Genomic DNA, 23007 nt, shown 5'->3' with positions numbered 1-23007 from the left:
AACGAAGATCAATTACAGTACTCTGTAACAGTATTTGTCATTTTTAAACGTTTTCACTTGTTTTCCGTTTTTGTCTGTTCTGTGTGGAGAACGGGCAAAGCACGAAATAACGCGTTCCTCCATCATTCTCAACGTTTCTGTTTTGTTTTCTCTCCGCAGATGTCAACAAATGGCGATTCTAGTTCATGAGACACGAACATTCCATGTAATAGAACAGAAAATTAAGTGTGACAGTGGTAAATAAATGACTGCGTGAATGAAATTGTCGGAACATGAGTGTCAGTAAAAGATACTTCTTTCAAGTTAACTGAATTATAATAAATGAAAATCGCTAGTTTGCTTTTGTTCTACAGTATGAATTTATTGTGTTAGCCGGTTTTCGGCTTACAAGGCCATCATCAGACAGTTGATGACTATTGTTTTTCCGGTTTATTTTAATGTAGCTGAGCCACAGGAATCTTTTAGTAGTTTCTGATGATAGATATTATTGTCCCTCGCATTTTACACTTCAGCAATTCCACAGTGATGGCTGGAAATAATATAAGAAACTTGAAGACTGTTTCTTGTCATTTTACAATACAGGAAAAGACGGATGACATACAATGTGTACAACAATCTAGAGGGAACACTAAGACTGGAAGACCAAGAACAAAGTTCTCGGACTAAAAAGAGAAAGTAAGACAGGAAGGTAATATTTGGCTCCCACTAACATCAGTCCTGACGATGCGTCATCTGCAAAATGTTGCAAGACAATTGATGTGACAAATAGGACGGGTATCCGGCTTTATTCCTAGCGGGATGTTACAATTGAATTTATTACATGAAACAATTGTGAACTGAGATCTATGGACATGTAGGAACAAATGATTTCAGCGATTAAATGACTACATTTATGTATTTGAATAGCTATCTTAAACAACAGTTATCACTTAGAACTGCTATCTGCGCTGTAATATAGTCATTTCAAGTCCGATTAAAACTGACTGATAGTTGACACTTCACGCGTTGTAGCTGGTTTCTTCCAGTCAGAACGCTCAACGTCACGACCGAACCGTTCGCCATCGCTGCCACAGCAGTTAGTTCAAAAATGGTTCAAATGGCTCTAAGCACTATGGGACTTCACATCTGAGGTCATCTGTCCCCTAGACTTAGAACTACGTAAACCTAACTAATCTAAGGACATCACACATGTCCATGTTCAAGGCAGGATTCGAACCTGCGACCGTAGTAGCCGCGTGGTTCCGGACTGAAGCGCCTAGAACGGCTCGGACACAGCGGCCGGCCAGCAGTTAGTTCTCTTTCAGTTCCTTGTCCGACTTTCTTTCATGATGTGTTTAGATCCCGAATCCTGGGTCTGACCCTTTTGTTTCATATTTTATCATACGTTATAACAACACCAAAAATAACACACCCACACAACGAAGCTATCGGAATACATACGTTTCATACACAGCACTAACTAATCATTACTGATTACTTCCACACAAACACGATTCAGTGTTAGACATACAGTTATTATAATCACCGGTACCAACATACATTAAGTAAGCTTCGCACCTCACTGTGTAGAGCTGTTTTTCTGAAGGCTCCAATTCATCGTTGCGATTGAGTCACCCGCGTCATGAATATATGTATTGTAGTGGCCTAGCTGTAACTGCCATGTAGTAAGTAGCAGGTTCGAATCCCTTCAAATACAGTGAATTTCTTTTATTTATAAATCCAGCTAAATGACTGATTATTATTTTTATTCAGTTAATCGGTTTGAACGTAATTTCTCGTTTCAAATATTTTGCCGCGTCATTTTAATCGTCTTATTGATGTTTTTATTTGTTCTCATTTTTCTTCCTAGCTTTCTTTCTTCGTCTGGAATCTACCTGTGTAGCCTATAATCTGCAACCTAGCGCCGGCCAATACTGCTCATTGACTGCTAACACGATATATCGTGTAGTGAGTGTGAGGATAGTTTCAAGTAACCAATGGTGAAATTACATTTTGATTTCAGCCCTGAAATTGAGCACAAATTCATTTCAAATTAACTCTTGTATCAATCTGCTGTAAACAAATAGTTTCGGGAGATTTTCCAAAATAATCCGTAAAAGGTGTGAAAATTTTAGCTGTGTTTGTATGACGATTATAATATCACGGGAAAAGTTAACGATGAATAAAAGAAAGAATGAACATAGCACGGCACGGCAGTAACAATTATAAAGCTGTACTTAACTGTGTCTGAAGGAATTGTCAAAATGATGTTCACTAAAGATCAATGTCATTTCCGTTTGATTCAATATCATCACCATCATCGCTTGAGGGCGTGGTATTGACGATAAGGTCATTGATGGCCATTTCCATTATTCCATCTCGAGTCTAATACTCTTGCTCCAGCTGCTGCACTTTCCTGCAGTAATCTTGCCAATTCAGTAACGGAAAGGAAAGCAGCATTAACAAGATTTTGCAGTCTTTCTTCGACGTGTCACCGGTGACATTATTCTCCCTGAAACTGTGTTTTATTTTGGCCCATTCCAGTTCTATCGGATTTAGGTCAGAGTTGTAGGCCGGTAAATGGTCTTCTTTGTGGCCTCCGCTTTCAGCGATTTTATCCTCGACTTACACATTTACGTCTCGTTTGTTTTCCTTTATTTTAGATAACAATTCAGCCCTTCTCATTGACTCGTTGCAATTTATTTGTCTTTCTCGCAATGACACTAACACCGTAATCCTCAAATCATATTCATTAAGCATTCTGTCGAAGTTCCTGCTGTGGTATGGCCAGGGGCGGATACAGATAATCCTCAAGGAGGGAGAGCTAAAGATATCTCGAGCTACCTTTACTTTTACCGTAATAAAAAATAATCAAGTCAGATGCAAAGTTTAAGGAAGTTTAATTTAAACTGATTATACACATACAGAAGACAATGGCATCTTATGATATAAAAAAGTTACAATTGTGATTCTGTTCCATCATCATCATCATCATTTAAGATTGATTATGCCTTTCGGCGTTCAGTCTGGAGCGTATCCCCCCTTATAAAATTCCTCCATGATCCCCTATTCAGTGCTAACATTGGTGCCTCTTCTGATGTTAAACCTATTACTTCAAAATCATTCTTAACCGAATCCAGGTACCTTCTCCTTGGTCTGCCCCGACTCCTCCTACCCTCTACTGCTGAACCCATGAGTCTCTTGGGTAACCTTGCTTCTCCCATGCGTGTAACATGATCCCACTATCTAAGCCTGTTCGCCCTGACTGCTACATCTATAGAGTTCATTCCCAGATTTTCTTTGATTTCCTCATAGCGGACACCCTCCTGCCATTGTTCCCATCTACTAGTACCTGCAATCATCCTAACTACTTTCATGTCCGTAACCTCAACCTTGTTGATAAGGTAACCTGAATCCACCCAGCTTTCGCTCCCATACAACAAAGTTGGTCGAAAGACTGAACGGTGCACAGATAACTTAGTCTTGGTGCTGACTTCCTTCTTGCAGAAGAGAGTAGATCGTAGCTGAGCGCTCACTGCATTAGCTTTGCTACACCTCGCTTCCAGTTCTTCATTTTCGACCTCAGTCATCTCTCTGTACCCCGCAATGCTGAAAAACTTCTTTCTACTGTAGCATTATATGCAGGTAGACAAGCAAATATTTAGTATAGTCAGATCTAGGTCAACAGACAACGCTTGCATAACAGAATCACGCTCATTAAGGGCGTTTATACTCTTGTTACATATGAAGCGCAGCTGCTCGATAACTCGATTCAGTCAAGTCGACTGACGAAGAAAACGAAAGAATAGCGTGCGGGCTGACTGGCGGAGGCGGCACGGGTGGCAATGCGGACGGCCCCGCAAGGGCAAAGGATATGCATCCGCCACTGGGTATATCGCATTATCCATACGATCACAGAAGTGGGTAGAGTATTAGGAACCACCATACCTGTCCCTCTCCCCCCTCCCCCCAAACTCCTTCCCCCCTCCCCTTGGGTCAATGTCCGCCAGTTTCGTACATTCCAAGAAGTTTACATAGTAGTGGAAACAATTTTTTGCATGAAACGTCCTGTGAAATTAAAACTGTGTCCTGGATCGCGTTTCCAGGTTAGCGTCCCGGTTCGGCACGCAGTTTAATTCGACAAGAAGTTTCAAATCAGCGCATACTCCACTGCAAGGTGGTAATCCGTTCTAGTTTCTTGCATCATCCTGCAAGTACTTGCCGAATTTGTCATTTCTGAAACTTGCAGAATTTGTGTGCGTTCAGTACCGGTGCGGAAGTACCAGTATCGAAAAGCAGAATGGCACTTACAGAGATGGGTCAGAACAAATGTACCACTGGAAGCCCTAAACACATGTAACTGGCACCACCAGTCAAGGAAATTTTCCGTTGTTTCAACAGAAGATAAACATAAAATGGCAGTACAGAAGACTTGACATTTTAGCTCATTTTTTAAATATTACCATAAACATAAATGCATTACTTTTTTGATAAAAGTAAATATTGCTTGCAAAAGTCTAAGAGTAACTAAAAGTATCTTGGTGAGGTATGGCACCGCACGTTTGGTTCCTGCTATCGAATATTTGATTATATATTAGGCAAGAGATGTTCGAAATATGCATGACATTCTCAAAGTATTTAATCTAAGTGAAGTTCTCTGATTTTAATTAAATAAATAGTATTTCTTGGTAACATAAACATGTACTCTCTAAAAAAATTTCTATCGTTGTATATTTATGTTTCGTCACGATATTTATTCATTAATAATAAAGCAACAACAATGGCGACTGCTGTGGTTACTAATAAAACTGCACTTCTGCAACAAGTACTCGCAGAATGTTCATGAAATAAACTTCCGCTAGTGATCTGAAGAAGTCAGATTGAGTAAGTAAACACCTCAACAAGTGCCTACAGAAATTACTTGTTAGCGGATACACACCTTTCGTAATTCTTCGTGTCTAGAGTCAGCTTGACGTTGGAAGGGCTCGGAGACAGTATCTTTCAAGTAGTGCCGATTGGCTCCGATTCTGGCAGCACTAGCGAAATCGTCACGTGGTCGAACACTACTTCAGTTGTGGCTACTCTTGCTTTGAAATTATCTGTGCATGATTATTTCACCGAAAAATAGCGATTTATATCAAGATACAGAGGTAAAATATCTACATGAGAAGTGACAGATCCGATAAGTAAGCAAAATAGTTGATAGTTCAGGAGCACCGAGTCTTAGATTATAGGATTCAGTTATTATACCAGAAAATCTAGGCGATGTGAAACAGCAAACTTTTGTAGTCCAACAGTTAATCAACATTAATGGAGTTAATATATGTAGTTAAGCTGGCAAGGTCGCAAAATATGTCACACGGCAGTTCAAGAATGACTTTACTGAGCATAAAGTATGCATAACAGGTTTCGGAATTCTGTTTTTCATCAGAAATCCCAGTGGAAAGTAGCACAAGGACAAGAGCGTTATCAGTTGAGACGAAACGTTACGCACGCAACTGGGAACGCTCTTGTCCTTGTGTTACCTTTCACTTGGGTTTCTGAAGAAAGAAATAATTCAGAAACATGCCGTGCATGCTTTGCAATCAATAAAGTCATTCCTTAACTACTGTGTGACTTTTCATGTGAACTAGCCAGTTAAACTACAGATCTACGCATATTTACTAGAATGGTTACTAGCCTCCTATGTGACTTTATCTTACACCTTTGTTACCATGAATGGTACAGTTAATAAATGAATCTCACTTCAACAGTGATTTTATAGACGTATCGCCAATCGAGCCGTGGGTAAGGCAATGGAAACTTATTGTCAGTACTACTTTGAAGCTGTGCGATAGCTTTATTACGAGGTATCACGCAGTCAGCGTAGCAAACATCACAAAAGAAGAAACCGATGTTTCTATTTCCGCGTAGTTCAATACAGTGAGTACAAAGATATATCCAGCAATTCGTGTGGCTTGTCTGTTTTTCTCGTCTTCTCACATCGTACATAAAAGGTTTTGTTCATTGTTATTCGCCGGCCGAAGTGGCCGTGCGGTTAAAGGCGCTGCAGTCTGGAACCGCAAGACCGCTACGGTCGCAGGTTCGAATCCTGCCTCGGGCATGGATGTTTGTGATGTCCTTAGGTTAGTTAGGTTTAACTAGTTCTAAGTTCTAGGGGACTAATGACCTCAGCAGTTGAGTCCCATAGTGCTCAGAGCCATTTGAACCATTTTTTTTCATTGTTATTCACTCTTTGGCTTCTCCTGTGGAGTGAAACCATAACAGAGCAAATTTTACCCTGTGCTGTGTCCAAACCATTTCTCATTAGTCTACTGCAAAATTTCAAGTCTTTTACCACACAATAGCTTGTTTTTTCCTTACATCGAGTCACATTAATGAGTGAGGAACCTAAAACTATTTCCACGTAATTAAATGTAGAAGGAGGTCCCTCGATGGGCTATCGCTGTAGAGCTCAATCAGTAGTTTGTATGTATCTCACAAGAATAAAGTGACTGAAACTTGGGAGGAGTTGAATGTGGAAGAGACAATGTTTTGGGTTCGCTATTGCAAGCGCAAACGACATGGCTGCGCCAAAAGCAGAGAAACGAACTTTGCGAAAACGATCCTCGGCAGTCACGTTGCTCACCGCAGTATTCAGCCTTAACTGACTGTAATCTGCAGATGAGGTACCACAGCGATGTGACGACGACGAACAGCAGAGAAGGCGCGACTAAACTTATTCCCTGATTGGATGTTGCTATTGAAGACGTCCTTTAAACAATTAGATGGTAGTCGTTTTATTCAGGTATAGCACCGCAACATTTTTGAATTCATTAGTGTTTCGACTGTTCCGATGCTGTTCTAAGCACCTTTATCTCCCTTGTGTTAATATTTTGATCTCTCACACAAGATTTGGTCATCTATTTGCCATATTCTAGTCCTCGTGTAACAACCAGCCACTCCGCTGTTCTCCCGGCGCCGGTGTTGTAAACCTTAGCAGATGTCCCATTAACCTGTATCTCCTTCTGTTAGGGTCTTCCACAGTTTTCTTTCTCTATCTACTGTTTTGAGTTTTTCTGGTTGGTGTGGTCTTCAGTAAGAAACCTTGTCTCATACAGCTCTCCACGCTAATCTATCCTGTTTTGTATTACTTCTGCAACAAACATTCACTTGAACTTGAATACTTCGGTCAAGCCCTTGTCTCCCTCCAAAATTTTTCCCCTCCACGTTTCCCTTCGTTACCTAACCGACGATTCTTCGATGAGTTCAGTCAACCATCATTTTGTGATCAAATTGAACCCTAAATTTCTTTGCAGTGCAGTTCTACTCAGTCTGTCTTCATTTCCAGAAGTCTCAACGTCGTAGGGAAGCTAGAAGATCTGAAAATGGAAATAGAAAGGTCCATTGTAGATATAGTGGTGGTCAGCGAAGTGAAGTGGAAGTAAGGTAAGGATACTGCTCAGAGGTATGAAGGGTGATATCAATAGTAGTGGAAAATTGTATAAATGGAAGAGAATTCATTATGGATAGGAAAATAGGGCAAAGAGTGAAATGTTGTGAACAGTTCGTTGATAGGGATATTCTCATCGGAATCAAGAGCAAACGAACTCTAACAACAATAGTTCAGGTATACATGTCGACGTCACAAATAAAGATAAAGTTATAAAGAAAGTATGTGAGGATGCTGCAGGTGTAATTTAGCTGTAAACGGTGATGACAATCTAATAATCTTGGGGGTTTTAAAGTGGTAATAGGAAAAGGAATAGAAAGAGTTACAGTAGAATAAGGGCTTCGTAGTATTAATGGGAGATGAGAATTACTAATGGACTTATGTAATAAATTTCAGCTAGTAAACGCGGTACACTGTTGAAAAATAGCATAAAGGAGGAGGTGCCCTTACAAAAGGCGCAAGACACGGGAGGAATCAAACTGGTTTACAGCAAGGTTAGACAGAGGTTCCGAAATCAGATATTGAGTTGTAAGGTATACCAAGGAGCAGCTATAGACCCGGCTCACAATTAAGTTATGTTGAACAGTAGACTGAGGTTTAAGAGAATTTTCCTGAAGAATGGGAAAAAGTGGGATACTGTAGTGCTGGTGAATAACGATATACGTTTGAAGTTCTCTAAGGCTGTAAATAAAGCACTAATGAGTGCCACAGCAGGCTGATAAGTTGAAGACTGAAAGGAGCAATCGAAGAAGTTGCGAAGGCGAATCTAGTGAAAGGTTACGATAGTAAGAAAAGCGTGTCCTTGAAGCTCTTCGGATTAAACTGATTAGAGTGGAGCTGAAAGCTAGCGCGTTGTGTAGAGTAATGTGTGATTGTTGAAGTCAGAAAATCAGCCAGTGTGATGAGTAAATGAGAATGCGTGTATCAATAATTTGCCATAGGAAATAATACATCCTGGTTTGACTGTGGTCTACTAGAAGTTGTATGGATCGGAGATTGCAGAACATGCTACATTACACACTCCCAACAATTAAAGATGATGAAATATAAGTATCAGAAGTAACAATGCCGTAGTTTTGTCTAAAATTGCTGCAGTAGAATTTTTGGAAGTAACAGATGTATCTTTGAGTGTGGCACATCGTGCGAAAATTTATAGTGAACTGTGTCGGAACTGTGCGTTACATATTTATACGAGTTGAGTTCGTTGTTAAGGTTGTACTGTTCCTAATAGTATCGTTATGATCTAAACAAGAGAATTATTTAGAGAGATAAATTAAGACCAGAATGACAGCAAAATGGAACAAGGCGATGCATCTACTGATTCAGGATTTTTTGATGATAGCGAAATTAGACTATGATATATACACTCCTGGAAATGGAAAAAAGAACACATTGACACCGGTGTGTCAGACCCACCATACTTGCTCCGGACACTGCGAGAGGGCTGTACAAGCAATGATCACACGCACGGCACAGCGGACACACCAGGAACCGCGGTGTTGGCCGTCGAATGGCGCTAGCTGCGCAGCATTTGTGCACCGCCGCCGTCAGTGTCAGCCAGTTTGCCGTGGCATACGGAGCTCCATCGCAGTCTTCAACACTGGTAGCATGCCGCGACAGCGTGGACGTGAACCGTATTTGCAGTTGACGGACTTTGAGCGAGGGCGTATAGTGGGCATGCGGGAGGCCGGGTGGACGTACCGCCGAATTGCTCAACACGTGGGGCGTGAGGTCTCCACAGTACATCGATGTTGTCGCCAGTGGTCGGCGGAAGGTGCACGTGCCCGTCGACCTGGGACCGGACCGCAGCGACGCACGGATGCACGCCAAGACCGTAGGATCCTACGCAGTGCCGTAGGGGACCGCACCGCCACTTCCCAGCAAATTAGGGACACTGTTGCTCCTGGGGTATCGGCGAGGACCATTCGCAACCGTCTCCATGAAGCTGGGCTACGGTCCCGCACACCGTTAGGCCGTCTTCCGCTCACGCCCCAACATCGTGCAGCCCGCCTCCAGTGGTGTCGCGACAGGCGTGAATGGAGGGACGAATGGAGACGTGTCGTCTTCAGCGATGAGAGTCGCTTCTGCCTTGGTGCCAATGATGGTCGTATGCGTGTTTGGCGCCGTGCAGGTGAGCGCCACAATCAGGACTGCATACGACCGAGGCACACAGGGCCAACACCAGGCATCATGGTGTGGGGAGCGATCTCCTACACTGGCCGTACACCACTGGTGATCGTCGAGGGGACACTGAATAGTGCACGGTACATCCAAACCGTCATAGAACCCATCGTTCTACCATTCCTAGACCGGCAAGGGAACTTGCTGTTCCAACAGGACAATGCACGTCCGCATGTATCCCGTGCCACCCAACGTGCTCTAGAAGGTGTAAGTCAACTACCCTGGCCAGCAAGATCTCCGGATCTGTCCCCCATTGAGCATGTTTGGGACTGGATGAAGCGACGTCTCACGCGGTCTGCACGTCCAGCACGAACGCTGGTCCAACTGAGGCGCCAGGTGGAAATGGCATGGCAAGCCGTTCCACAGGACTACATCCAGCATCTCTACGATCGTCTCCATGGGAGAATAGCAGCCTGCATTGCTGCGAAAGGTGGATATACACTGTACTAGTGCCGACATTGTGCATGCTCTGTTGCCTGTGTCTATGTGCCTGTGGTTCTGTCAGTGTGATCATGTGATGTATCTGACCCCAGGAATGTGTCAATAAAGTTTCCCCTTCCTGGGACAATGAATTCACGGTGTTCTTATTTCAATTTCCAGGAGTGTAATTGCCAGGGAGTGCCAAACAGTAATGCCTCTGAATTTCTTATGTGAAACACACGTTCGTAACATTCTACGTATTTAATCTTCATGTCAACATATTTGAAGCCCTCTGCCCCCAGAGGGCTCTGAATTGTACCTACCGTATGACATGGCGGTGTGTGAGGAACAGCGTGCTGTAATCGACTTTCGAATTCAAAGAGTTCGTCCACTTATGGAGCACTCTCTCCAGCAGCATACCAATGTTAGAACACACATGACTGCTGCAACGTCCGCAACAAGCCGAAGCTTTGGGTTCACTGTCACGTGTCGTTCTCCATCCGATTTTCATCTGTTCCCAAAACCTAAAGAGCACTATTGAGGACTTCGCTTTAACGAAGCGTTGCAAGCAGAAGTGAGATTGCCGGCCGGTGTGGCCGTGCGGTTAAAGGCGCTTCAGTCTGGAACCGCGTGACCGCTACGGTCGCAGGTTCGAATCCTGCCTCGGGCATGGATGTGTGTGATGTCCTTAGGTTAGTTAGGTTTAATTAGTTCTAAGTTCTAGGCGACTGATGACCTCAGAAGTTGAGTCGCATAGTGCTCAGAGCCATTTTTAGAGCCCAGAAGTGAGATTGTAGCTCCGTCAACGAAGTCAGACATCTACAGTGAAGGTATCAACAAACTGTTCTCCCGTTAGGAGAAATGCGTTCGTCGTCAAGGTGAGTATGCTGAGAAATAAATATCTAGGGGGGATTGTTTTGGGGAAGGAGACCACACGGAGAGGTCATCGGTCTCATCGGATTAGGGAAGGATGAGGAAGGAAGTCGGCCGTGCCCTTTCAAAGGAACCATCCCGGCATTTGCCTGGAGCGATTTCGGGAAGTCACGGAAAACCTAAATCAGGAGGGCCGGACTCGGGATTGAACCGTCGTCCTCCCGAGTGCGAGTCCAGTGTCTAACCACTGCGCCACCTCGCTCGGTAATATCTAGACATGTATAATAAAGATGTAGAACATTAAAAACGTTTGTTTTATTTCAAATTTGGAGGCAATACTTCTCAGCACGCCCTCATACATAAAGTAACACGCCTTACGCAGGATCGCATTAAGATCAACAAAAAGAAAGAAACGACTATTAATGAACTGGCAAAACTATACCAACCCAACTCATTAATTAAAGAAAATAACAAAGAACTTTAAGAATGGAGGAAAGAACGGAAGGGATATGTTAAAGAATTAATGAGAGTACTGGTGGCGCGACAACTAAAGGGGAAGGACGAACTTATTTTTTCGTCAGTATTTCGTAGACAGGAAGCACGTGTAGCCGAATGCGAGGAACTGAGACCAATTTGGAAGCAGGACTACAAAACCAGTCTGAAAGAGTCGCAGCTGTGAGGGATAAAATCCGAGCGACTGCGAAAGTATCGTAGAACGCGACGTATACTGATCAGCCAGAACATTATAACCACCTATCCAATTGCCGATTGTCTCCCTTTTTCACGGATAGCCGAGCGGCATTAGCCGAACGGTCTATGGCGCTGCAGTCATGGACAAATGGACTGTGCGGCTGGTCCCGGCGGAGGTTCGAGTCCTCCCTCGGGCATGGGTGTGTGTGTTTGTCCTTAGGATAATTTAGGTTAAGTAGTGTGTAAGCTTAGGGACTGATGACCTTAGCAGTCAAGTCCCATAAGATTTCACACACATTTGAACATTGTTTTTCACGGATAGCAGCAGAGACGTCTTGGCAGGTCGCTAGAGGGAGTTGGCACCACATCTGCACACAAAAGTCACCAATTCCGTAAATTCCACCACGTTCAGTCACATACTATATGTGTTCGATCGAGTTCACATCTGGATAGTTGGGGGACCAGCACATGAACTGGAACTCGCCATTGTATTTCTCTCACCACTCATTCACAATCCTGGCGTTGTGAGATGGAGCATTATTTTGTTGAAAAATGCCACGGACGTCGGGAAAAATGATCGCCATGAAGGAGCGTACGTGACCTGCAGCAAGTATACGATACTCCTTTGTCATCATGGTGCCTTACAAAAGCTCCAGTGAACCGATGGATGCCATCGTGAATGTTTCCCAGAGCATAACTGAGTCGGTGCCAGCTTGTCTCCGTTCTGCAGTACAGGTATCAAAGAGCTTTTCCCATGGAAGACGACGGATTTGCGCAATCCCATCGGCATGATCAAGAAGCTATCGGGATTCATCGGACTAAGCAACGTTCTGCCACTGCGTCAACATCCAGCGGCGATGGTCACGTGCCCATTTCAGTCGTAGGTGTTAACACTGGCACATGAATGGGTCGTTGGCTGCGAAGGCCGATCGTTACGAGTGTTCGTTACACTATGTGTTCAGATACAAGTACTCTGCCCCACATTAGAGCCTGATGTTAGTTCAGTCACAGTTCGTCACCTGTCCTGTTTTACCAATCTGCCAATACTCCGACGTCCGACGTCTGTAATAGGTGTTGGCCGCCCAACCTCAAGACGTGTGAACGTTGTTTCACCTTGGTCACGTCACGTGTTGAAGACATTAACCACAGCGCCCCTCGAACACCCGACTAGCCGTGTAGTTTCAGAAATGCTAGTGCCGAGCCCCCGGGCCATTAGAATCTGCCAACGGTCAAATTCAGATAGACCGCGCGCGTTCCCCATTATGCACACGGGTAGCTCGCTCACTGATACTACATGCACGGTGCGTGTCTGACTAACAGTCATTCCTCTCAAGGTGACAGTGCTATTGCTTCGACAGGTTTATTTCGATAGTACGTCGGTGGTCACAATATTCTAGCTGGTCAGTGCCCAAGCGGTGCGAAGTGATGTCACCAAAATCGAGAACACCAGTTTGTTGATACCATCACCGTACAACGTTTGACTTTGTTGGGAGACACAAACTCACATCTGCTTGCACCGCTACACCGCTATCAAAGTGAAATCCTCGAAGATGTTCTTTAAGTTTTAGGAACAGAAAAAAATCGCATGAGGTCAATTCGGAACTGTAGGGAGGATGATCGATGACTGTGAACCTAAGGCGTCGGACTGTTGCAGATGTCGCAGCCCTCGGGTGTGATCTGGGATTTTCTTGCTGACTGAGACGGTGTTCTATGTGTGGACCAAGTTTTCTGCTGTCAGAAACTCGATTACATCACGCTGTTTTTCACGCACCGACGTAGATACAGTATGTTATACACCGCCTGTTGCACGCTACAGTTCGGAGCGCTCTAGCGGCAGAGGGTTGCAACTTGCGTAAAAAAAGCCGGATTCATTACTTTTCAGAACTCCCTCGTGGAAAAGTCAAAATAACCTTCGGTGAAATTAAAAGCAATGCCATTGACATTATGAGTACAGTGGGAATTCCATTGTTAAACGCAGAAGAAGGATTGGACAGATGCAATGAATACATTGTTGCCTCATATGAGAGGATATGTCTGGTGACGCGGTAGAAGAAGAAATGGGAGTTGATGTGGAAGACATTGGGGATTCTACATTAGAGATCTGAAAGACATGCGACCATATAAGGCAAAAAAGGATAAATAGCATGTTTTCGGATTCGAGTAAGCTGCAATTAAATGACTATTTCGTTTCTGGTGTAGACTTAATGAGAGTGAAGACATACGGTATTGTTATCCACACAATACCGGAGGCAGCCAGAACAAGAAAGCACTGAATTTGAGTTTTCCGTCCGAAGATTTTTAGCCCAAAACTGGAGTGCGTGAAATGCTTCCTTGCTTCCCTGCGAAGTCATTGACGGGACTCTTAGGACAGGCCAGGACATATTTCATATTCTGAAATATGCCACAATCACATCTGTTGTCATGTTCCACTTGGCCATGTTTTCCTTCATTGGTGCTACGCCCGTTCTTATGTGTTTCAGGCTCCTCCAGATCTTCCATATGAGGTTCTTGCCGTTGCGTGTCTCCTGTAGTGGCGCATAATAAGTCACCTGGAGGCACGGTGACTTCATTGTTCACGAACCTCTTGCGGACTTTAGTCTTCCAGGTCAACAGGAAGCACGAGCATCGGCAGTCTGCTCAAAATGCACAGTATTTTCGAGAACATGTCTTTGGGACCTAGAATATTTGTATAGTTTATAGAAGTGTGGATTTCATGTAACCGGGCTATTAGCTGCCGTCGTTTATACGACAGAAACCCAAAGAGATTCTGATCATGCATAAAGAACACCAGTGGCAAGACAAAATCAATACCTTCACTGTGCGATAACAACGGTGAAGTCACTGATAACAGTGCCACTAAAGCAGAGTTATTAAACACGGTTTTCCGAAACTCCTTCACCAAAGGAGACGAAGTAAATATTACTGAATTCCTATCAAGAACAACTGCCAAGAAGAGAAACAAAGAAGTAGATAACCTCGGTGTAACAAAGCAGCTTAAATCACTTAATAAAACCAAGGCCCCGGTCCAGATTGTATACCAGTCAGTTTCCTCCCATAGTATGCTGATACAATAGCTCCATATTTAGCAGTGATATGCAACCGCTCGCTCACAGAAAGATCCGTACCTAAAGACTAGAAAATTGCTGAAGTCACACCAATACCCAAAAAGGTAAATAGGAGTAATCCGCCGAATTACAGGCCCATATCACTAAAGTTGATTTTCAGTAGGGTTTAAGAACATATACTGTATTCGAACACTATGAAGTATCTCGAAGGTAACGATTTAGTGACATACAGTCAGCATGGATTCAGAAAATATCGTTCTTGTGAAACAAGTTAGCTCTTTATACTAATGAAGTAATGAGTGCTGGCCAAGCGGTTCTAGGCGCTACAGTCTGGAACCGAGCGACCGCTACGGTCGCAGGTTCGAATCCTGCCTCGGGCATGGATGTGTGTGATGTCCTTAGGTTAGTTAGGTTTAAGTAGTTCTACGTTCTAGGGGACTGATGACCTCAGCAGTTAAGCCCATAGTGCTCAGAGACATTTGAACTAAGTAATGAGTGCTATCGACAGGCGATGTCAAATTCATTCCATATTTTTAGATTTCCAGAAGGCTTTCGACGCCGTTCCTCACAAGCGTCTTCTTACCAAACTGCGTGCGTACGGAGTATCGCCTCAGTTGTGCAACTGGATTCGTGATTTCCCGTCAGGAAGGTCACAGTTCGTAGTAATAGACGGAAAGTCATCGAGTAAAACAAGAGTAATATCCGGCGTTCCCCAAGGAAGAGTTATAGGCCCTCTATTGTTCCTGATCTATATCAACGACATAGGAGACAATCTGAGTAAACCTCTTAGATTATTTGCAGATGATGCTGTCATTTACCGTCTTTTAAAGTCATCAGATGATCAAAACAACTTGCAAAATGATTTAGATAAGATATCTGTATGGTGCAAAAAGTGGAAATTGACCCTGAATAAAGAAGAGTGTGAAGTTATTCACATGAGTACTAAAAGAAATCAGCTAAATTTCGATTACGCGGTAAGTCACACAAATCTGAAGGCTGTAAATTCAGCTAAATACTTAGGGATTACAATTACAAATAAACTAAATTGGAACGATCACATAGATAATGTTGCGGGTAGAGCAAACCAAAGACTGCGATTCATTCGCAGAACACTTAGGAGGTGCAACTGGTCTACGGAAGAGACTGCTTACACCACGCTTGTCCGCCCTATTCTGGAGTATTGCTGTGCTGTGTGGTATCCGCATCAGGTGGGACTGACGGATTACATCGAAAAGGTACAAAGAAGGGCAGCTCGTTTAGTACGATCGCAAAGTAGGGGAGATGGTGTCACAGACATGATACGTGAATTGGAGTGGCAATCATTAAGACAAAGGCGTTTTTCTATGCGACGGGATCTGCTCATGAAATTTCAATCACCAGTTTTCTTCTCCGATAGCGAAAACATTCCGTTGGCATCCACCTACATACGGAGAATGATCATCACGATAAAATAAGAGAATTCAGGGCTCGTACAGAAAAATTTAAGTGCTCGTTTTTCCCGCGCGCCGTTTTGGAGTGGGTCTGTAGAGAGACAGCTTGAAGGTGGTTTATTGAACCCACTGCCAGGCACTTTATTGTGAATAGCAGATTAATCACGTAGGCGTACACGAAGACGTAGAAGAGCGTACTGAAATACTACTGCAAGCGATCAACTGAGAGTGGTAAGGTGATGGGGAACGAAAACAATATTCAAACCAAAAAAATATAATTTCTTTTTTTAAAGGGTACTCCAAATATTTGTAATGTATTTCGTCAACATGTAAAGTCTTAGAAACTAAAATAAATATAAGCACATAAACAGTACAATTTTGAATTAGAAACTAAATAATTTAGCTTGAGATATCGAACCGTTATGTTTCACCACACTCCGTTGGTTCTGTTTCATCATACATTAAATGAACCACAGTGTGACCTAAAACAGAGAAAAAAACAAGAAACATTGTAATTAACAAGTGTTTCATACTAATATATCGCACATGAATAAAAATTTAATTATTAGATCACGACAGACAATTATCCACTTTAAAACCTGAACTGGCATTTATGCTGACTACGCAATAGGTTACAGCAGCAATTCACATAATACTGATGAGTTATCGGCAAGTTCCAAAGCCAAAAGACAGAAATAACACTAACACTAAAAAAATTACCAGTGTCAGATTGTGCGATTGGAAAACTCTTTGTAAATAACACTGGGATGAAGGGATGAACCCAAGCCTCAAACACAGTGTAAAGAACAGTGGGTGGCTCGTAATAGCAGCTTGTACAGTCTACGCATCAAAGTCCTCACCAAACAAGTTCTTACTGATCAGCCTTTTCACATGCCCATGATTTCTGCAGACACCAAACAGTAGACACAATACCAGGGCTGTCTTCTCTCAGACATGTAAACCGACAGATTAGCAAAACGTTACAACCTGTCAGCTTTGACCAACGACATAATAGTTTACTCGTAGATATTAATGTCTTTATTTTCGAGCCTTAGATAATAAATCGGTTATCTTCTGTGACGTAGCGTCATCACTGTAAACTGAAATAAATGAAAGTGTTTTTGGAAAGACCGGGCTAGACAGCGTGTACTATTTGTGTCGCTTGAATTACATCATTTGCTCGTTCCAATTAATTCGGTACTTATTTTCATTCTTGGTGAGTTTGATATATTTTAGAAGAAATGTTTTTCATTCTGGACAATTTTAATTTTTCCGATTTTTGTTTGTCGTTATGGATTTATCTGTTTCTATAAATACGGAAGATTTGAAGCACGGTTCGTCAATTGCCGAACGGAAAACAAATTTTACAGGTAGTTTCCTTTAATTTACGTCTATGGTCACAAACATTTTGTTAACAGATAACCGGTTTCGGTCTATAATGACCATCAGATCTGCAGCAAAAATGGGAAAAAACATAAATACACTCGCAGATTGTCTACAGCTTAAAAACAATAAATAGACCATAATGAAAAGTACTACTGACAAACATATGCATTTGTGCGCTTTAAGTATGAAGAGGCATATCTGTTTATAAAAACAAAGTCCTAATGTACTGCAGCCATAGTGGCATCGTCAAATGTTAAATGCAAAATCAGCACCAGCATCGTCAAATATATATATAAATAACATCATATGGATGAGTCATGTTGTCAGTAGCACTACTGTTCAAAACAAGCTGCCGTACAGCATCCACAAGATGTTTGTGTTATATGTCGGCGTACACTAGTTTTCAATAATTAATTGAACAGCGTAAAATAAAGGGGGATACAATAGTTGAAATCTGTAATGAGTTTATAACGTATAAATGGCATTACAGTAATAAAAAGCGATGAAATAGAACACGACAAAAGTCAGATTGTTGAGAAGAGGAAGTTTTAAGAGACATTAGTTGACATATGCTCTAGTGCCAATATTCTAGATAATGACAGAAGTAACAAAATACTTTTGATAATGTTAAAAACCATAAAACAAATCGCTAAAGGAGCCACAATGAAAGAAAACATAGTGCTGCACATAATCAGCACCCTTTGTTATCGCTAACACCAGAATTCCGTATAGGCGAGAAGTGGTTGGAGGAACGTGGCCGCCAGAGGGCCCCTCTTACCCTACGGCACTCGTGTCATTATCTAGAATATTGGCACTAGACCATACAATATGTCAACTACTGTCTCTTAACTCTTCCTACTTTTAACAATCTGACATTTGTCGTGTTCTATTTCATCGCTCTAATGAACTGTGACACATGTAGCCACTCCCTACAAACCGGGTGAAAGCATCCACCAAGACAAAATATACATTCTGCCCTCTTAGAGCATGTAAACGACTTTGAATAACCGACAAACTGCGAGGCAGTGCTGAAAAGTGATGACTCCGAATCTTTTATATGAAAACTACTAAAGCTTTTTAAATAAAACAAACGTTATTAACAAGCCCCATCTTCATTCTCCATGTCTACCTATTTTCATCCCCTCGAGAGCTCTGAATTATAGCGTGTAATATGATGGTATGTCACGTAACCACATCGATGCGGGAGAAACGGGATGTTGTAACAGAGTTCCGAATTCGAACAGTTTGTTCACTCATAGAGTGCCCTCTCCTTCAGCATGACAGCGCCAGCCACATCTGCAACAGTCCGATGTCTTGAGTTCAATGCCACTGATCATCCTCCATACGGTACCGACTTGGGCCCATCCTATTTTCATCTGTTCCCAAAACTAAAAGAACACATTCGCGGACTTCACTTTGATAGTGACGAAGCGGTGCAAGCAAAGGTAAGGTTGGGTGTCTATCAACAAATTCAAACATTCTACATTGATGGTATTAACAAATTGGCCTATCTTTGGTAGCAGTGTTTTCGTCACCAGAGTGACTATGTTGGGAAATAAATATATAGACATGAAGAATAAAAATCAAAATTCAGTGAAACAGTCTCGATTGCGGCAGATGTGTATTTTGGTTGGCTTCGGTGTATAATTTAGACCATCTTCAGGCGGTATGCACCATGATGGCGGCTGGTGGTGGTGGACGGAGCAAGATCCGTACGAACATGAACTTCAGCCAAAATAAACATTTGTTGAGATAGAGCGTCTTTTACTGAATTTCAGTATTTTACACCGATCGTGTTCACTCTCCATGAAAGAATACTTTCTAAAACTGTAAATGAAGAATAAAGATGTAGAGGGTTCATGAAGTTAAGAACACGGACCTCAACCAAAATGAACTTTTGTTGCGACAGAGACCGTTTTACTGAATTTTAACATTTTACACCGATCGCTGTTCACTCTCCAAAAAGAATACTTTCTAATATTTTAAATGAAGAATAAAGATGTAGAGGGTTCATGAAGTTAAGAACACGGACCTCAACCAAAATGAACTTTTGTTGCGACAGAGACCGTTTTACTGAATTTTAACATTTTACACCGATCGCTGTTCACTCTCCAAAAAGAATACTTTCTAATATTTTAAATGAAGAATAAAGATGTAGAGTATTAATGAAGTTTGCTTTATTTAAAACGATTGAAGAGCTTTCACATAAAGAACTCGGAAGCATTACTCTTCAGAACGCCCTCGTATTTGTACATCGGTCCCTTTTCCTGATTACAGTTCAACAAACTGCGACAAGAATTGGGATTGGGCTACGCAGACTGACATTTCTGACATTGTGAGATCAACTTTCAAACAACTGAATTAAGGGATGGACACGTAAGCTGCTCTTTAATCTTCATAATGGTCTTAAAACTACCCATACTACCCCAATGAAGAAAATATTTAAATATAGCTGAGATCAACTTCTGGGGTAGACAAATCTCAAACGTCCTGTAGCAGTGCGTACAGTAATACAGGAAATCTTTTTTTAACGTGGTACCCAACTACTTGATTCCCACTGAGGAGTTGATCCTTAATACTTCGGAGCCCCTGTTCCCGATCCTGTTGCTCCTACAAATTCCAGAAAAGTTAAAGAAGCTCTGTTAGTATAGCTACGCTACATTGCCGATTATCATCTGTTTGTATGACCTCTGTGGGCTTGTGGTCGCCACTTAAGATGCGACTCATGGCATCAGCCAGCTGGTTGTCAGAACCCTTTATGTGTTTTACAACAAACCTAATTGCTGAAATTCAACCTACCCAGCGCGCTATTCTTTCAGTTTTAAGGGGCCTACGGTGCGAATCCAGGGTCAAGCCAGTACCCACTTAGCACCAGGTTGTCAGTTTCTAACAGAAAATGCCTATGACCCAAACAGAACTTATATTTTTCCAGACCAAACAAAACTGCCAATGCCTCCAACTTGTACGCAGAGTGTGTAACGTTTAGTGCTGATATAGCTATCGACGCATACGTTAGTGGGTGACGGTCTCCTGTAAATTCTTGCAACAGGACGGCAGTGATTCCCAGCTTGGAGGCGTCGTTCTGGAGGCTAAATTGACGCTGAAACCCCTGAATGGTTAGTGCAGACACGTTACTGAGACACTAATTCAAGGCATCAAATGATGATTGTTGATATCCAACCACTTAAATGGCTGTTCCTGATGACGAAGTTGGTTTGTGGGCAAGTTGAGCGAAGTTCGGAATGGACTTCCTGAGACAAATCGCCATTCACGTAATGTCTTGGGAGGCTCAAAATTATAGTCAAAATTATCAGTGTTAGTTCCTTAGCTGAAACTAGATGATCCAGAAAAGAAAGTTATGTATGGAAAATTATAGATGGACAACGGTGGGCGCATTATCACTCTTAATCCCATTAGTTGAAACTAGATGACTCAGAAAAGAAATCTTGGACTGGGCAAAATTAACCTTAGTAGGTTTGACTATTAAGCCCGCCTTCCTAAAACGTGACAACACCTGCCTAAGATGTTGAAGGTGCTTACCAACAGTCTTGCTGTTAACAGCCACATCATCGAGGTAATTTTATACACAAACAATTTCAGCTCACCCAAAAAAGAAACTAACAAACGTGACAGGACTGCTGCACAAGTTGATAACCTGAAGGGGACTCCGTTGAGCTCAAAAAAAATTAGAACCCATTAATAAAGCAGTCAGAGGCTCCAATTCTTCAGCTAGGGGACATCTGGTGGCAGGCTTGATTCCCATACAAAACAGCGCGCTCCAGCAAACCAAGTAAAGCACTTGTGAAGATCAGGCAAGGGTACAGACTCCAAAATTACCTTCTCGTCAAGCTCTCGGTAGTTCACGATGGGCCTATAATTTTCGCCATTGGGATTCATAAACACAGGTGTTGTCGAGGCACAGACACACGTAGAAGGGCTAGTCACCCTCTGCGTATGCAACTTATCAAAAGTCTTCCTTAACTCCTGCAGTTTAACTGTGATAACCACTAAGGAGAATGACACACCGGGATAGGGTCAGAGTTGGATCTGATAATTGACTTTGTTGGTTAAAACCAGCTGTTCGGACAGGACATCTTGAAATTCATTTAATAAACTTAATAACTGTCAAGCTTCATCTTCCCCCAAATGGCGGACAGAAAATTTGAAAATCACTCGAACCAACAGCAGTTGGACCATGACTACGTAACTGATAGTCCTTACCCCGATGAAACTTGATGAAAAACTTATTTCCGAAGTTGTCGACGACACAACCCATATTGTCTCTAAAATCACACCACAGTAGTGAGTTAGTAGACAGTTAGTAGACAGTTCGGCAGCAAAGATATTAATGTTTACCAAACCAAGATCACTAAACAATTGTATGTTTCCAGAAGTTGTTATTTTATTTTCATGACCAGTTTCGGCATCTCATTAATGCAGTCTTCAGGCCACTATGCATCAATGAAAATGCGTAACAGGAGGCATAAATACCTTGGTTCCGTAAACTTTTTTCGGTTGTGTACTTGGAAGACTGGACAATAACAATTGTTGTCAAGTCTTCGATGTATACACTCCACAAAGAAATCACGGATCCAGTTATTGATGGGTCTGGTTGTACATACAAATTTGTGTGTGATTCTCTATACATGGATCGTGTAAGTGCCTGAAGATGGCATTAATAAGATGTCGAAACTGGTCGTGTAAATAAAATAACTTCTGAAAACATAGGCTGCGTTTTTATTTTTTAGTAAATATCTGACAAGCCGTAGTCTTGTATCATGAAGGATCAACAGATATTAAGATTTTAAGAGGCCATGAGACTTGCTGAATTTGTAAATTAACACTTGTATCCCCCCCCGCCCCCTAATCCATCCACCCTACACAATTAACAGTCGTAACCTGTGTATCCAGTCGTCTTGAAGTTAAAATATTAAAAACGCTGCTATTCTTGAGATACCAAGTGTAATTAAATAATAAAATATTGCTGACACAATCTAGCAGTCAACAGTGTGGTTCATGAATAAGAGCAGCGCAGATAAAGCGTAGGAAGAACCTGCTGATTCCACTCAACTGGCTACGCCTCTTGGGTGGCCATCCTGTTCGCGTTCCCCAACCCCATTTCCTAAAACGTCGACTGCTGTTATCCTTTCCGCGTTCTGCCTGACGCTGCTGAGCAAAACGTTTTGGCTTCATACACCAGAAACAGTACCCACTAATTCGTCCACGTTGACTACTCCTGTTATATGGAGAGAAAGTTATTCCGGGCAAGTTGCTCCTTTGCTCAACGACCCACTGACCAGCAAAACTCATGTCCTCTGTATCTCTCACAACTTCATCCCTGTCAAGAAATATTACCGACTACTTGTTACTCACTGACCTCAACACATGATGTTTAGTGATCCCATCCAATATTCTCAGTATAATTCACAAGGTCCTCTTGTTGATCTTTTACCCAGAAATAACGTTTGTTAACTAATTCATTTCTCAGGCTATTTGTTTAACAATCCTACCATGTAAACCCCCGAAAATACCTCCTTCTCGAATAATCTAA

At 42.2% G+C, this 23007-nt stretch overlaps 1 protein-coding gene across 1 annotated transcript in view; it reads left to right on the top strand.

Moving 5' to 3' along the window:
* The window catches only part of LOC126252543 (ATP-dependent translocase ABCB1-like), a 305981-nt gene that overhangs the window by 33785 nt on the left and 249189 nt on the right, over window positions 1-23007 (top strand). The gene's annotated exons all lie outside the window — the stretch shown is intronic.

Source organism: Schistocerca nitens, chromosome 4, assembly GCF_023898315.1.
Source record: "Schistocerca nitens isolate TAMUIC-IGC-003100 chromosome 4, iqSchNite1.1, whole genome shotgun sequence".
Taxonomy (NCBI): domain Eukaryota; kingdom Metazoa; phylum Arthropoda; class Insecta; order Orthoptera; family Acrididae; genus Schistocerca; species Schistocerca nitens.
The sequence above is the reverse complement of the archived record's forward strand: the minus strand, read 5'-3'. Positions and strand labels throughout refer to the sequence as shown.